The sequence below is a fragment of the Sitophilus oryzae genome, unplaced genomic scaffold (genome assembly GCF_002938485.1).
Source record: "Sitophilus oryzae breed Bouriz unplaced genomic scaffold, Soryzae_2.0 scaffold_41_pilon_pilon, whole genome shotgun sequence".
Taxonomy (NCBI): Eukaryota; Metazoa; Arthropoda; class Insecta; order Coleoptera; family Curculionidae; genus Sitophilus; species Sitophilus oryzae.
This window is the reverse complement of record NW_022146996.1, coordinates 2,886,314-2,901,421: the sequence shown is the minus strand read 5'-3', so window position 1 is coordinate 2,901,421 and position 15,108 is coordinate 2,886,314. Positions and strand designations below refer to the sequence as shown.

The window sequence follows — 15,108 nt, the reverse complement described above, 5'->3', positions numbered from 1 at the left end:
ACGAATATGGAAAATATATATGTAAAATTTTCGATGATAGAAGCTATGAAACTGAAGCTTATTATTTTAAGTCTAAAATGCACACTTGCTAGTTAACTGAAAGCGCTGTTATTTTGAAGGAATTCGCTCAATATTGCCAAATGCTTAGCAGGTAATCAGCAGTTTGTTAACAGTCTAGAGTTATTACTAAGCAAAAAGTTATCTTGTTGAAATAGAGATTTTATGACGGTTTACCGTTTATCAAAAAAACAGCTAGTTTAGCTACTTATCAACTAGTTTACAAAATCAAATTTGGTTCCTGTTAAAGTAGCGGTAGGGTAAGTTATAGCAATATGATAAATTTCATTTTTATTTGTATATTTTAGTTATAAAACTCACACAAATTTGCTGAATTTGTTAAATATCAACTAATTAAACATTAACGACCAATATCACTTCCTAAGTTGTTTAATTATTTACTATAAAGTATTCTTTTATTTTCTTTATTTCTGTAACGACATGATTTCTGTAACGACAACATGATGTAAAATAATTTAGTGTTGACCCAGTGCCCCAGGTTGGTCCCTTAAGGTGTGTGCACATTGCTCGCGAGCAGCCCAAACGAACACGCCAAACACGAAAAACATGACAAGCAGGCAAGCAGTCGAAGCGAGAGGTTCCTGTGCTTACGATCACATGAGATGCCTGTCGCGGTATATCGAAGGACCACATTCCCGATAGTTTCCGGTTAAATATAATAACAAAGCAGAATTAAATCTATATAAGTCTAGTTTCTTAAACAATTCAAAATAGCAGAAAACCCTATAGTGTTAGTTTAAAGTTACGAAGTTAAATAATACGTACCTATAAGTAGTTTGGATCTTTAAAAAATTGCAAAATGTAAAAAACCGTATGGTAAATAAAAAAATTCTCTAAAGTTATAACCTCATATTCAAAGAAGTGTAAATGGTAATAAAGTAATACTAACACCGCAATTACAGAGGCCGTTCCCTTCATTTCTAAACTAGTTAAGAATCCTGCAATTTCGGTTAACTAATCATAAAGGGTTATTATACAAACAAACCAAAATAAGTGGTTAGTTTAGTATTAAAACAATAATATAAAATCATAACATTAACCAAAAAGAATATATATAATCTGTAAACTAAGCAGAGTTTGAAAAATAGGCTGATTCTTAAAAAAATAGCAGCGTTTTTAGTTAGATTGCAAAACAGCTTAGCATATCATCCTCACACCTTCAAATCCAAGATATAATAAATGAAACAATCATTTTTGATATAAAAGTTGAGCGCAATTAAAAACGGTTTCCACATATTAATTTGTTCTCAAGTATTTATAGCGCGTAAAGTTTACATAAGAAAACCATCACTGATGATAATTCCCACTTTTGGGAATCTTATTTAACCTTAGTTTGGTTTGGAACATTTTCTTGAAAATAAAGATTATAGCATCGTCCTATGTCACTAAAAACGTTATTAAGCACTATATTTATACAGAGTCTTAAATAAGTGCAAATATTTTGAGGGCTGGTAGATTTCGATAAAAGAAACTAGTAGAAAGAAAATATTTTAGTAGAGTTAACATTATTTTACTTTGAAAACTTATAAAAAAACAAGTTTTACTTAAATTTTGAGAACCACTGGATCTTTTCTGGTTTTTTTTTTCCTTGTAAATAAATTTAATTTACTACCTATGTTGTCATATTATTAAGAAATTTCGTTTTTTAACTCGAAGCTAAAAAAAATCCAATTTTTTTTTTCAAAAAATTCTGAATTTTCCAATTTTTTCAGGAAAAAACTTCATAACCGTGTTTCTGGGGTCGAGATATACTATCCCTTAAAATATTTGCACTCATTTACCTGTACAGGGTGAGTCTTAAATAAGGGCAAATATTTTCAGGGCTGGTAGATCATTATAAAAGAAACATATTTTCTCTTTATCGTTTTTCAAATAAGTCCAAAATAACCGAGTTATTTATCTTCAAAAATTTACAAAAAAATATGATTTTTTGTTAAAATTTTGAAAACCACTGGATCTTTTCTGGGTTTTCATTCTTGTAAATTTAATCTACCAGTTATGTTGCCATATTATTAAGAAATTATGTTTTTACTAACTAAAAACTAAAAAAAATTCAAAAAAATTTTCAAAAAATTGCAAACTTTCCGATTTTTTTCTCGAAAAAAAAACTCATAACCGTGTTTCTGGCGTCGAAATATACTACCCCTAAAAATATTTGCTCTTGTTAATTTAAGACTTACCCTGTATAAGCAGGTAAAAAAGAAATGCTTTATAAAAAAATTAAATACCAATACCTTCTCGCACAAAACACCAAGCGTCATTAGTTGTATGCTTGTATTGTTTTTACTTTAATTTATTCAAAATACATTATTAAATATACTTATAGACGTATAATAACAATATTGTAGAGTATAATGTTACAGATGGAAAATCCGATTAATTGCGAAAATTAACACAGTTAGATATCTTGTAATGAGAAGGTATGTACAGTTTTGTTCATCATTTTGTGGTATTCGTAACAAAGAAATTTTTAAACATAAAAATAATAGGTATTGGCATATTCATTCCTTCGAAATGAAAAGCAAAACTGTCTGCATAGATACAGCGCATTATAGCTTTTTCTATAGTAATAAAAATTGTAATAGGTAGAATGATATCTATATATATAAATCTGACTGTCCTGACTGATACTGACTCATCAACGCCCAGACCAAACCCTTGACCCTAGAAAGCTGAAATTTTGTACAGGGGTTCCTTTTATGATGTTTACGTGAGATAAGAAAGGATTTTTTAAAATTCATCCCCTAAGGGGGTAAAAAGGGGGGTGGAATATTACAATATTTTTATTTAAAAAAACGGTCAAGTTTCCGAAAAACGCTGAAACACGTATATTTTATTTTCTTTTTTACATATTTTAAGATTTTTTAAAATGTATACAGGGTGTTTCGAAAAATCTGGTCGTTGATTAATCACGATCCTGCTTAAAGCGCTTGACGTAAAAAGCTGATTTTTGGAAAACGGATTGACTTTAGGGTGTAGAGGTTCGATAAGAAGGGATTTTTCGAAATTCCAGGTTCAAGGGGGTGAAACCACCCCTCAAATACTACAATATTTTTTATTTAAAAAACGGTCAAGTTTCCGAAAAAACGCTTAAACACGTATATTTTATTTTGTTTTTTACATATTTTAAGATTTTTTAAAAATGTATACAGGGTGTTTCCAAAAATCTGGTCATTGATTAATCACGATCCTGCTTAAAGCGCTTGACGTAAAAGGCTGATTTTTGGAAAACGGATTGACTTTAGGGTGTAGAGGTTCGATAAGAAGAGATTTTTCGAAATTCCAGGTTCAAGGGGGTGAAACCACCCCTCAAATACTACAATATTTTTTATTTAAAAAACGGTCAAGTTTCCGAAAAAACGCTTAAACACGTATATTTTATTTTGTTTTTTACATATTTTAAGATTTTTTAAAAATGTATACAGGGTGTTTCGAAAAATCTGGTCGTTGATTAATCACGATCCTGCTTAAAGCGCTTGACGTAAAAGCTGATTTTTGGAAAACGGATTGACTTTAGGGTGTAGAGGTTCGATAAGAAGGGATTTTTCAAATTCCAGGTTCAAGGGGTGAAACCACCCCTCAAATACTACAATATTTTTTATTTAAAAACGGTCAAGTTTCCGAAAAACGCTTAAACACGTATATTTTATTTTGTTTTTACATATTTTAAGATTTTTTAAAATGTATACAGGGTGTTTCCAAAAATCTGGTCATTGATTAATCACGATCCTGCTTAAAGCGCTTGACGTAAAAGCTGATTTTTGGAAAACGGATTGACTTTAGGGGTGTAGAGGTTCGATAAGAAGAGATTTTCGAAATTCCAGTTCCAAAGGGGTGAAATCACCCCTCAAATACTACAATATTTTTATTTAAAAAACGGTCAAGTTTCGGAAAAAACGCTTAAACACATATATTTTATTTTGTTTTTTCATTTTTTAAGATTTTTTTAAAATGTATACAGGGTGTTTCGAAAAAATCTGATCATTGATTAATCACGATCCTGCTTAAAGCGCTTGACGTAAAAAGCTGATTTTTGGAAAACGGATTGACTTTAGGGTGTAGAAGTTCGATAAGAAGGAATTTTTCGAAACTCTAATTCTAAGGGGGTGAAACAACCCCTCAAATATTAGAATATTTTTATTTAAAACCAGTGAGTTTTTCGGAAAAACTCTTAAACACGTATATTTTATTTTGTTTTTACACATTTTAAGATTTTTGAAAAATGTATACAGGGTGTTTCAAAAATCTGGTCATTGATTAATCACGATCCTGCTTAAAGCGCTTGACGTAAAAGCTGATTTTTGGAAAACGGATTGCTTTAGGGTGTAGAAGTTCGATAAGAAGGAATTTTTCGAAACTCGAATTCTAAAGGGCTGAAACAACCCCTCAAATATTAGAATATTTTTATTTAAAAACCGGTGAGTTTTTCGGAAAAACTCTTAAACACGTATATTTTATTTTGTTGTTTTACATATTTTAAGATTTTTTAAAAATTTATACAGGGTGTTTCATAAAATATGACCATTGAGTAATCACGATTCTGCTTAAACTGCTTGACGTTTAAAGCTGATTTTTGGCAAACGGATTGACTGTGGGGTGTAGAGGTTCGATAAGGAGGGGCTTCTCGAATCTCAAATTCCAAGAGGGTGAAAACGACCCTCAAATATTACAGTATTTGTTATTTAAAAAACGGTTAGTCTTTCGCAAAAACGCTTGGGCACGCATAATTTATTTTGTTTTTTACATATTTTAAATTTTTTTAAAAAAATCATACAGGGTGTTCCAAAAAGTTGGGTAATAAGGTAGGGTAAATAAGTAATAGGTTTAAGCAGAATCGTGATTTATCATAATCACGATTCTGCTTAAACTGCTGGACGTAAAAAGCTTATTTTTGGCAAACGGATTCTTCGAAAATCAAATTCCAACGAGATAAAATTACCCCTCAAATATTACGAAGTTATATAATAATATCGCCATATTATTTTTTCTCATGCTGACATAAATGTGAGAAAATTTTATCCAGTTAGTATGTTAATGGGAATTCTTGCTTTGCTTTATCATTACCATTACAAATGATTAATTCGACGCGAACGAAGTCGCGGGTTCATGCTAGTATTCTATAAATAACAGGAGAAAATATTGGCGAACATTATTTGATTTCTATGATTTAATATACACTATGTCCCCGGATTGTCTTTACAATAAGGTGTGAAAAACTTTTTTATTACTGACATTTTCAGAAAAAAGCATTCTTCATAAAAAAATACCTTGTTCTAAAATGGCGAATTCCGTTTATACTGGTCCAAATTTCCGTACAGTTTTAGAGAAAATTGAAAATAACATGAAAATATAGTTTAATTTTTTCTAAGTTCTAAAAATCAAAACGCGTTTCCATGGTAGTATAATTTTGTTTTCATTCTTTGATAGATTGTTATTGATAGAATTTTAATAAACGTCATATTTTTTACTGTTTTATAATGTTAAAATGGCATATAATTTATTTAGTTAAATGCTACGGAAAGAGTAATAATAGATATCGGAAAATGTGACACTTTAACAATGCCGTCCTTCAAGAATGCCATCCAAATTATATTACCATAGAAACGCTTTATGATTTTTAGGACTTTAGGAAAAAATTCAAACAAATTTTCATGTTTCTTTTAATTGTCTCTAAAACGGTATGGAAATTTGGAAAAGTACAAACGGAATTAACCATTCTAGAACAAGCAAACATTTTTATGAAAAATGCTTTTTTCTCAAAATGTCAATTAAAAAAAGTTTTTCCTCTTGTAAAAACAATCCGGGGACATACTGTATATATTTTTTTATAAAACGAAAGTTCTAAATTAAAAGTATAAACTTTGTTGTCTTCATGTATTCGACTGCAAATAATATTTATAAGTTGTAAGTAGTGATATTTATAAGTTTTTAAATTATGGTGAGTAGATTATTGTTCACGATGTAAACAGTTGTCTATTCTATGAAACAATTTTTAAATTGTAAACATTGACATAATAATATTAAATATTTTAAATTTAGTATATTCAGATTTACTTATTATCTAGTTACGTTTAATTCAACATTTTAAATAATAATTTAATATACAGAATTTATACAAAATCTGGGTTTCCTTCTTATACCGTGTGGAGCATCGGAACGCGGGACAGGAAATACCATAAATTTTGAAAATGTCAGATATTGTCTCCCCAGATAATGGGCTCTTTCACAAAAAATAAAATACCCAATTCAAGAACAAAATCTGAAAAAGAAGACTATTTTCAGTATATTTATCAAAAAAACCTAGTTCCATGACATTGAATAATTTTGTTATAGGCCCTCAAAATTGCTTTAATTTGAAATTATTTTAAAGCGCCAATTGATGACGTATGAAAAATATGCCCAATCACATTGTAGAACCGTGCTCGTGCGCCAGCCAACAACTGGCAACATTGCGATTTGATTTGACCAGCACCACCTCAACTCAAGGCCAATCAACATGATATGGGCAAGGCAAATATGGCGGCGAAGGCAGCGCATTATTAAATTGTTTACTTTAAACTGAAAAGCCGGTAGTGGTTTCTCGTTCCGATTGCATACCAGAAATAATTAATTATCTCTAGTTTGTTGTACTTCTGCAGCACGTTTGTTTAGTTCTTAGTGTTCAGTGCATGGTGTGATCAGAAAATTGTGAAAAAATAACAGTGTAATAAAAATCCAAACCAGACATTCCACATAGGGAACTTCAAACTTTTGTGCTTGCCGTACTCCTCTATTATTAATTATTTTAAGGTAAGAACTAGAAGTATATATCAAGATATTACACCTAAATGAGTAAAAAGCCTTCACCAGTCTGCATATTACTTTATAATGGTTACTTACAAAAATCAAAAGATAGGTATTAAAGGGTAGGTATTAACATTTTATTGTAGCATACCTTTTATATGCTCTATTCCAAATTGTCACGAGAATTATAGAGGGGGTCCCAAGGTTTCTGCTTTTATATTCCCCAAAAATGACGAGCTTCTTAAAAAATGGTTGACAGCTATTAAAAGAGATAGTTTCACTTCTACTAGTAGTTCTCGAGTAAGAAGTGCATTAAATATGCCTCAAAAAGGCCAAAGGCCAAAGCCTCTGTTACCCTAGTGAGGATTTAGTTATGGCTACTGCTTACACTTACCTCACAAGATATTGACAACATTCACATTTGAAAATATAAATGGCCTGGATGTAAGTCTTTTTTTAGGTCACAATTGCCCCTCACATACGTCAGAATTTATACACCAAGTTTACACCAAGAGTATTTACCAAGGCTTTTACTAAGACAAGTAACTTCCTATACTGTCCATAATAGTATATATATTTATCAAACGTGCAGTAAATTCTAAACTATGGTAGGTAAGTGTTTGCAATTGAATATTTAGTTTATATTGCTATTTTCTGTCATATATTTCTGGTTATTTCTTTTTCCGATGATTTTGAACACCCTATATATGCTGCCTCAAGTTTGAATATTTACACTCTAGTACACTACCTACTTATTTTCTGAGAAATCAGACCTTTTTATAAAAAGTAACTAACTGATGTTTTCATAAAAGTAATAATACAAAAAATTCCATACTTATGTGGAGAGCTTTAGACTCCCTGTATATTAAAAAATTAGTGAAATATTACGTAATCTAACCCGACATTTGTGTGAAAAATGTCTATTTGGAAATAAAACAGGTTTTAAAATACGCGCCAAATAAAGCACTTCTATCTCCGCCATATTGGAAAAGGTTGAATTGCCTTGTGTGGAGGTGGTGGTGGGTCAGCATGGTGGCCCGGCCGTGTTGCCGCTTTTCAACATGGTGTGACGTATTAAAAATAAAGTGCGGATTTTTATTCTGGGCTTTTTTGTTTTTATTTATTTTCGAGAACGACTTCAAATTTTTCGAAAGTGAGATAGCAGAAAATTCTAGAATTAATTGCTTTATTCAATTATGCTAATTCCAAAATATAGTGAAAGAGCCCATTTTATGCAAAATTGTATTAGACTTTTTTGAAGAGGCGTTAAAGTTGTATTGTCGTCTAGAATTTCGTTTTATTTGGAATAGGCATCTAAAAGTTATTTACAAAAATCTAACTTCAAATTAATTATAATTCGAAATCTTCGAATTAATAATAATTTATAATACGGCCCCGTGAAATCTACAATTAAAATAACAGCAAAAATTTGATTTTGTTATTGTCAAATGCGATGTCACATTTTTCTTGTTTACAAGAATTTCTATGGTTTGAAAAAAGTGGTTAACTTTTTTCTGGATTTACTATTTCTGAATTTTATTAATTAATTTCTGATTTTCTGAATGATCATCTACAAAAGAATTAGTGGAGCTGAGAATAGTATTCGCGTTGTATGACTTGTTTGCTGTTTGTTACTCGATCACTCGCAAGCCTCGTTCATAACGAAATATTTACAGCACAAGAAACTTAAGAATTAATAAAATGTTTACATAATTCCCCATTCACAGTCAAACAATAAACCAAATGATTGTGAAATTCGCGCCTCACAATACAAAACTGTTAAGGGGAGAAGTTTTTAGTATTCCAGAATAGAATAGATATAGATATTTATAAGAATTTATAATATACGAACATAGATATACAGGGTTGTTCACCACATACGACACGGAGTATTGTAGCTAAACGATTAGATTTTTACAAATTGTAAGTTTTGGGTTCGTTGAAGGTCTATTAGAGCTACAATTTAAAAATATTTTTACAAGATACAGAGTGTCCCAAATAAGTAAAAAATATTATAGTTGTATTTTTTTAAATGAAACACCCTTTATATTATTCTACTTTTAGATTCTACAATTGAAATAAAGGTAAATTTGATTAAGGTTTATCACACTTAAACCTTACCGTTTTTGAAATATTTTCAATTTTATGAAAGTAAAAATTTTAAGGCTTTATTTCTCCCAGGGTATTAAAGTTTTTAATACTAAATATATACTGAAGATTATTTATTGATCAGATATTGTGGTGCAATAATAAAAATTTTACTACCTTATACAGAGTGTCCAAAAATTTATATTAAATAATGACTAGCTTTAAACGGCAATAACTTGTTTAATTTAAACGGAACACCCTATATATTTTACGTGAATCAGATGCACAATGTAATTGTCTATCAAATTGTATTATACAATTTTTAACCCATCTCTTGAAGTTTTCGTAGAAAATGCATTTTCTTATAATTTAGACCTCATTTATCACTATACCCATGGAATATTGACATTTCAGATTTTTTTATAGCACCATAATATGTACAAAATGTACAGGTGGTAAATATTGCAAGCCCATTGGCATACAAAAAAATATTTAAATCTTTGTAAAACAGTATACCAATTAAATATACCACCATTATTTCTTACAAAAAAACATCAAAAGTTAGTTAATTACATACTTGTAAATTGTTTTATTTTAGTTCTTTTTAAAATCAATATAATAATAAGTTATGAAAATGAATGTCTCTGTTTTTATAAATAAGCATTCGTCAATAAATGAAATAAAATTTATAAGGTGTTACTATTTACCACAGTGTCTAATACACACACAAAATTCAGTTTTTTAGTATTTGGAACAGTTATTACTTTGACGTAAACAATCAATTTAATGTAGTTTGAATACTGGGATCATATTAATTGGTCCTCTTTAACAAAAAATATTTAAACAGTTTTATTTTTATTTTTTAATTAAATAAGCAAACTATATCGACAATATTAGTATCTGTACCCTTTAAAAATTTGTTACATTGTTAAAAATAAGCTAAAATGTCAATATTCCATGGGTATAGTGATAAATGAGGTCTAAATTATAAGAAAATGCACTTTCTATGAAAACTTGAAGAGATGGGTAAAAAATGGAATAATACAATTTCACAGACAATTACACTGTGCATCTGATTCACGTAAAATATATAGGATGTTCCATTTAAATTAAACAAGTTATTGCCGTTTAAAACTAGTAATTATTTAATATAAATTTTTGGACACTCTGTATAAGGTAGTAAAATTTTTATTATTGCAACACAATATCTGATCAATAAATAATCTTCAGTAAATATTTAGTATTAAAAACTTTGATACCCTTGGAGAAATGAAGCTTTAAAATTTTTACTGCAAGTTCATAAAATTGAAAATATTTCAAAAACGATAAGGTTTAAGTGTGATAAACCTTAATTAAATTTACCTTTATTTCAACCGTAGAATCTAAAAATAGAACAATATACAAGGTGTTCCATTTAAAAAAATACAACTATAATATTTTTTACTTATTTGGGACACTCTGTATCTTGTAAAAATATTTTTTAATTGTAGCTCTAATACACCTTTAACGAACCCAAAACTTACAATTGGTAAAAATCTAATCGTTTAGCTATAATATTCCGTGTCGTATGTGGTGAACAACCCTGTATATTTAGAAGAATTTATAGTATTCCACAGAGATGTCTTGTTCAGCCCAAAATATTTTTTCATTCAAAATTTTCAGTCCAAATTTCTGTATTTAATATACCTATAAAAACGGTTTTTGAGTGTGCTTCACAGGAAGAAATCGTTTGGCGAAAGATCCTTTCCTACCATATCCCCAATAAACGGGAGTCAATGTTTTTCTTTTCTTTAAGATGAAGAATATTCAAGTCATTGTTATTTTTTTCCTGATCAATTATTTTGTCTTCACACTTCCATATGCTTAATATCTTAGTGCCTTTAGTTTCAAACCTCCGGTTTATTCTTTAAACTGTTGACTTATTCGGTATAGGCTTTTCGGAGACAGCTGCGAACATATCTCACACAGCGGGAATACTATTCCCAGCAAAATGCCGTTTAACCATCATAACTTTTTCAGCAGTTGTAAAATTCGTAATTATTTTATACAAAATTACTCTCTATTTGATATCTTCAATTTATTGTAATCAAAATGTGATATCAAATTTGACATTGACACAATCACATTTTTGCTGGTATTTTAACTGTAGCTTTCACTGGGCAGTATTAAAAATTTTAGTAATTTGAAAGTAGATTTGTGCAAATAAATTTTAAATGACTATTACAAATGAAACGAAATTCTACACAACTTTAACGCCTCTTCAAAAAAGTCTAATACAATTTTTGCTTAAAATCATCTGGGGATTTTAGGGCTTTTGGGATTTGGCCTTTTCAAAATTAACATGGGATTTCCTATGTCCCGTGTTCCGATGTACCTACTAAACGGTATTTCAGCTTACGTTAGAAGTTTCAAGAAAGCCAAAATATCCAACGAGTTTGGTTTGGGAACATTTCGAGATATTCAAAAAACATCAGAAAATATAATTTACGAGTGCATTAAAATGACAGACATAACTGTCACTGTCATATGTAGTTTAGTAATAAGTAAGTATAGTAAACACTATAGTTAGATCCTTTTTTACATATTATTATATTATTATACCGGGCGTTTCTCAAAAGTGTCTCACCCCTATAACTTTTTTATTTTTTTCAGATAAAAAACGACATTTGGTATGTTAGTATATGACATAAATTCCAGAATCCATTGACGTTATTAACTGTTTTCGGTCAATTCCTGTTTCACCGGAAATGACTACAACACGGGGGTGTCACTTGTATGGGAAAACAGGCAACAGTCAAATTTAAACGTGCCAGGACCAACGACAAAGAAAGCAACATCTGCCAGGCATTGGCTTTCTTTGTCACTCACATTGCTTAAATCATGATACCGCGGCCATTTTGCCAACAAAGAAGCTGACCGGGCTGTCCTGGCAAGTGATTTAAAACAATTTTGCTTTTACAATATTAAATTACCATTTGGATGTATTTAATGCGATTATTCAATTAACTGGTAAGTCAGAAATTACACACAAATACTTTATTCGTAAATACAACTAAGATGTAAACGTAGTTTTGTATTTTTAGATTTCAACTTTTGCAAAGACCCGCCGATAGAACTTGCCTGGCAGCGTACCTGTTTAACTAAACGTATTATTTCCTGATAATAATATCAAAACACGTAAGTACCTCTATAATTTATGATGACAAATGATTTTGATTATGTTTTATGTTATTTAAATACTTTCTAACCTCAAATAATAGTAAGATCCTTGTTTATATCGCACAGCCCGTTCAAAACTGTATTGTCTTCAAAAAATGTTTACAAAACAAACAATTATTACAAAAACAATGTCCTTTTAATCTGATTTATACCTCAGAAGGATGCCAGTAAAATTTTATTAAATCAACATTATATTATTTGGCCATTAATATCCAAAAAGGAGCATATTGCCTTAACTTAAATTTTCTTTTACTTCTCTTGACAATGTTCTCTATATTCTCTATTTTGAGTTAGTAAACTTTTGAACGGGATGTGCGATATATAAAATACATAATATATCCAAGGGTATGATCTGATAAAAGTATTTTTTGATGCATTTTTTGGTTTTTTATGCACGTTGGCTTGGTTTATGTTTTATTCAGCTTATATTTATTTGGTATAACAGCTTTTTTTTGCCTTTGGAATGGCGTGCATTGAGGCTAGATAGTGTTTCATTAGATCATTAAAGGAATTTAAATTAGCATATATTTTTTGTGATATTAGTGTATTATCATGATACAGGTAGTTGTATCATAGTGCCTTATGCATGTTATTTACCTATTATATACTTATGTATTATCAGTAAATAGATAATAATATACTACTAAAATGTCTTTTTAATAGTATGTTTATCTTTCCAATTCACTAGTTATTTGCAAAATGTATTTTGAACTAATTTAAGTCATTAATTGATCATCTTTCTTTTTCAGGTTCCGGGATATTGTTTTTCATTGTTAAAAATATATATATATATATGTATTTCAATATTATTGTAATATAAATCGCAGCTCTAAAAAATAAATGATATTGTTTACTAATGTGTAATTTATTTACTATGAATTTTCTCTGAAAATAATAAGCCTTTAATAATATCATTGATTTGCTGTGTAAAGTTAATAGACATATTTTTTAATACATTAAATTATATTAAAGTAATAAAAAATATGTTTATTAACTTTAAACAGTAAGTCAGTGATACTTATAAAAATATATTTTTTTTAATTTCCCCTCTTTTAAGCCCCGCCCCTCCAATTCCCCTCAATTTAGCTAGTACTGCCAGGCGACACCAGGTGGCGTCTGTTTCCATTTTTTAACATGAAGTTAGCATTTCTTTAATGTACCTATTCTCTGGACTACGACTTTTGATTTTTAAATGACACCCTCGATATTTTTTTAATTTATTCGACAAAAAATGACACTCTGAATAGAATAACATATCATATGTCAACTTTTGACATTTTTACTAAAAAATTGTATTTTAGTAGGTATTAGGACACTTGAGACAGACAGCCACTTCCGGTCCAGACACCGAATTCCAGGAACCCAATCAGATAAGAACATATAAAATACGTTAATAAATAAGGATAAACAGGTTTGAACCGCGGTGAACCGCTTTAGAACAAAAATAGACATGTTTGAACAAACAATGAACAGGTCTGTTGTTTTAAACTAAAAGCTGTTCGGGCAGTTCAAAAGCGGTTCACCCCGGTTCAAACCTGTTTATCCTTATTTATTAACATATTTTATATGTTCTTATCTGATTGGGTTCCTGGAATTCGGTGTCTGGACCGGAAGTGGCTGTCTGTCTCAAGTGTCCTAATAAATACTTATTTTAAATTTCAATCTAGAGTGCCATGGCCGTGTTAAAACACTATTTTTTAATAAAGGAGCCTTGGAAAAATAGATTTGATCGTCTACCGTTTTTCGTGTCTTGTTCTGGCCGGTTAAAAGATAACCAAATCGTATTTTAATCATATTTTTAAACAATTTCATATTTTTAAACATTTATTTAAACAATTTTTTCAAATGAAACGAGGGTGGCTCATTAATATATTTAAAAAAAGCACATTTTTAGGAATATTTTGGTAACACGCACTTGGTATTTTCTTTTTTTATTTTAAGTGACCGAAAACAACTGAATACGTACCAAATCTCGTTTTTTATCTGAAAAAATAAAAAGTTATTATATGAATGAGCCACTTTTGAGTAACGCCCGGTATATTATATTTTAAAATGATTTGCTTTAAGTATATTGAATATCAAAAGGTGGCAAATAGTACAACATATTTATTATTGCAATAAAAATACAAGTTCTTACAGAGGCACTACCAGCGGCGCATCTAGAAATTGAGTCTGAAAAGGGTAGTGACAAGTGGCAAGTATCAGATTAAAATTAAATTTACGCTAAAAGGTATTGTCTGTGGTATTGTCACTGTAGAATAAAAATATGTAACTTGGATTTACCTGAATTTTCTATTTTTGTTTGTATTGTTAATTTCAACTATTTTATACCACATTTTACGTTATTTATAAATTACATTTTGGGAAGGGTAATTACCCGCAATACTCCTCCCGTATATGAGCTACTGGGCACCACCTACAGGGTGGCTCATTAGTGCGAAGAAGTCCAATATCGTGGTTGTTGTCGAAAATATGAAAAAATGTTTTTATACAGATGTTGAATGGTTTATAATGATGCATATCTTAAAAATATTTTGTTGTATACAGGGTTTCACAAAAAAAGTTATGATAATTTTTTTTTTAAATTGCACCCCTTATTTTTCCGTAGATAGTTTTTTTCAGCATAAAATTCTGCATATTGTACACTATTTTTATTTGAAGCACTATGCGGTGTGCCATTTTATTTCTCATTTACTAAAACTTCGGTTAAAAACTCTATACCGGATGCGTCTCAAAAGTGGCTCACACCTATAACTTTTTTATTTTTTCAGATAAAAAATTGAGATTTGGTATGTTAATATATGACATAAGTTAGGACTGATTGACGTATTCAATTGTTTTCTGTCACTTCCTGTTTCGCCGAAAATGACTACAACTTTTGATTTTTAAATGGTACCCTCGATTTTTTGTTGCTTTATTCGATAGAAACTGATACTCTGA

General features: G+C 29.7%; 1 protein-coding gene across 1 annotated transcript in view; it reads right to left on the bottom strand.

Annotated features, from left to right (window-relative positions):
• The window catches only part of LOC115885802 (protein toll-like), a 51,036-nt gene extending 40,382 nt beyond the window's left edge, over positions 1-10,654 (bottom strand). The window contains exon 1 of the mRNA XM_030904824.1: positions 10,636-10,654. The gene's annotated coding sequence lies outside the window, so the exon portion shown is untranslated. The remainder of the gene's footprint in view (positions 1-10,635) is intronic.
• Positions 10,655-15,108: the final 4,454 nt, after the last annotated feature.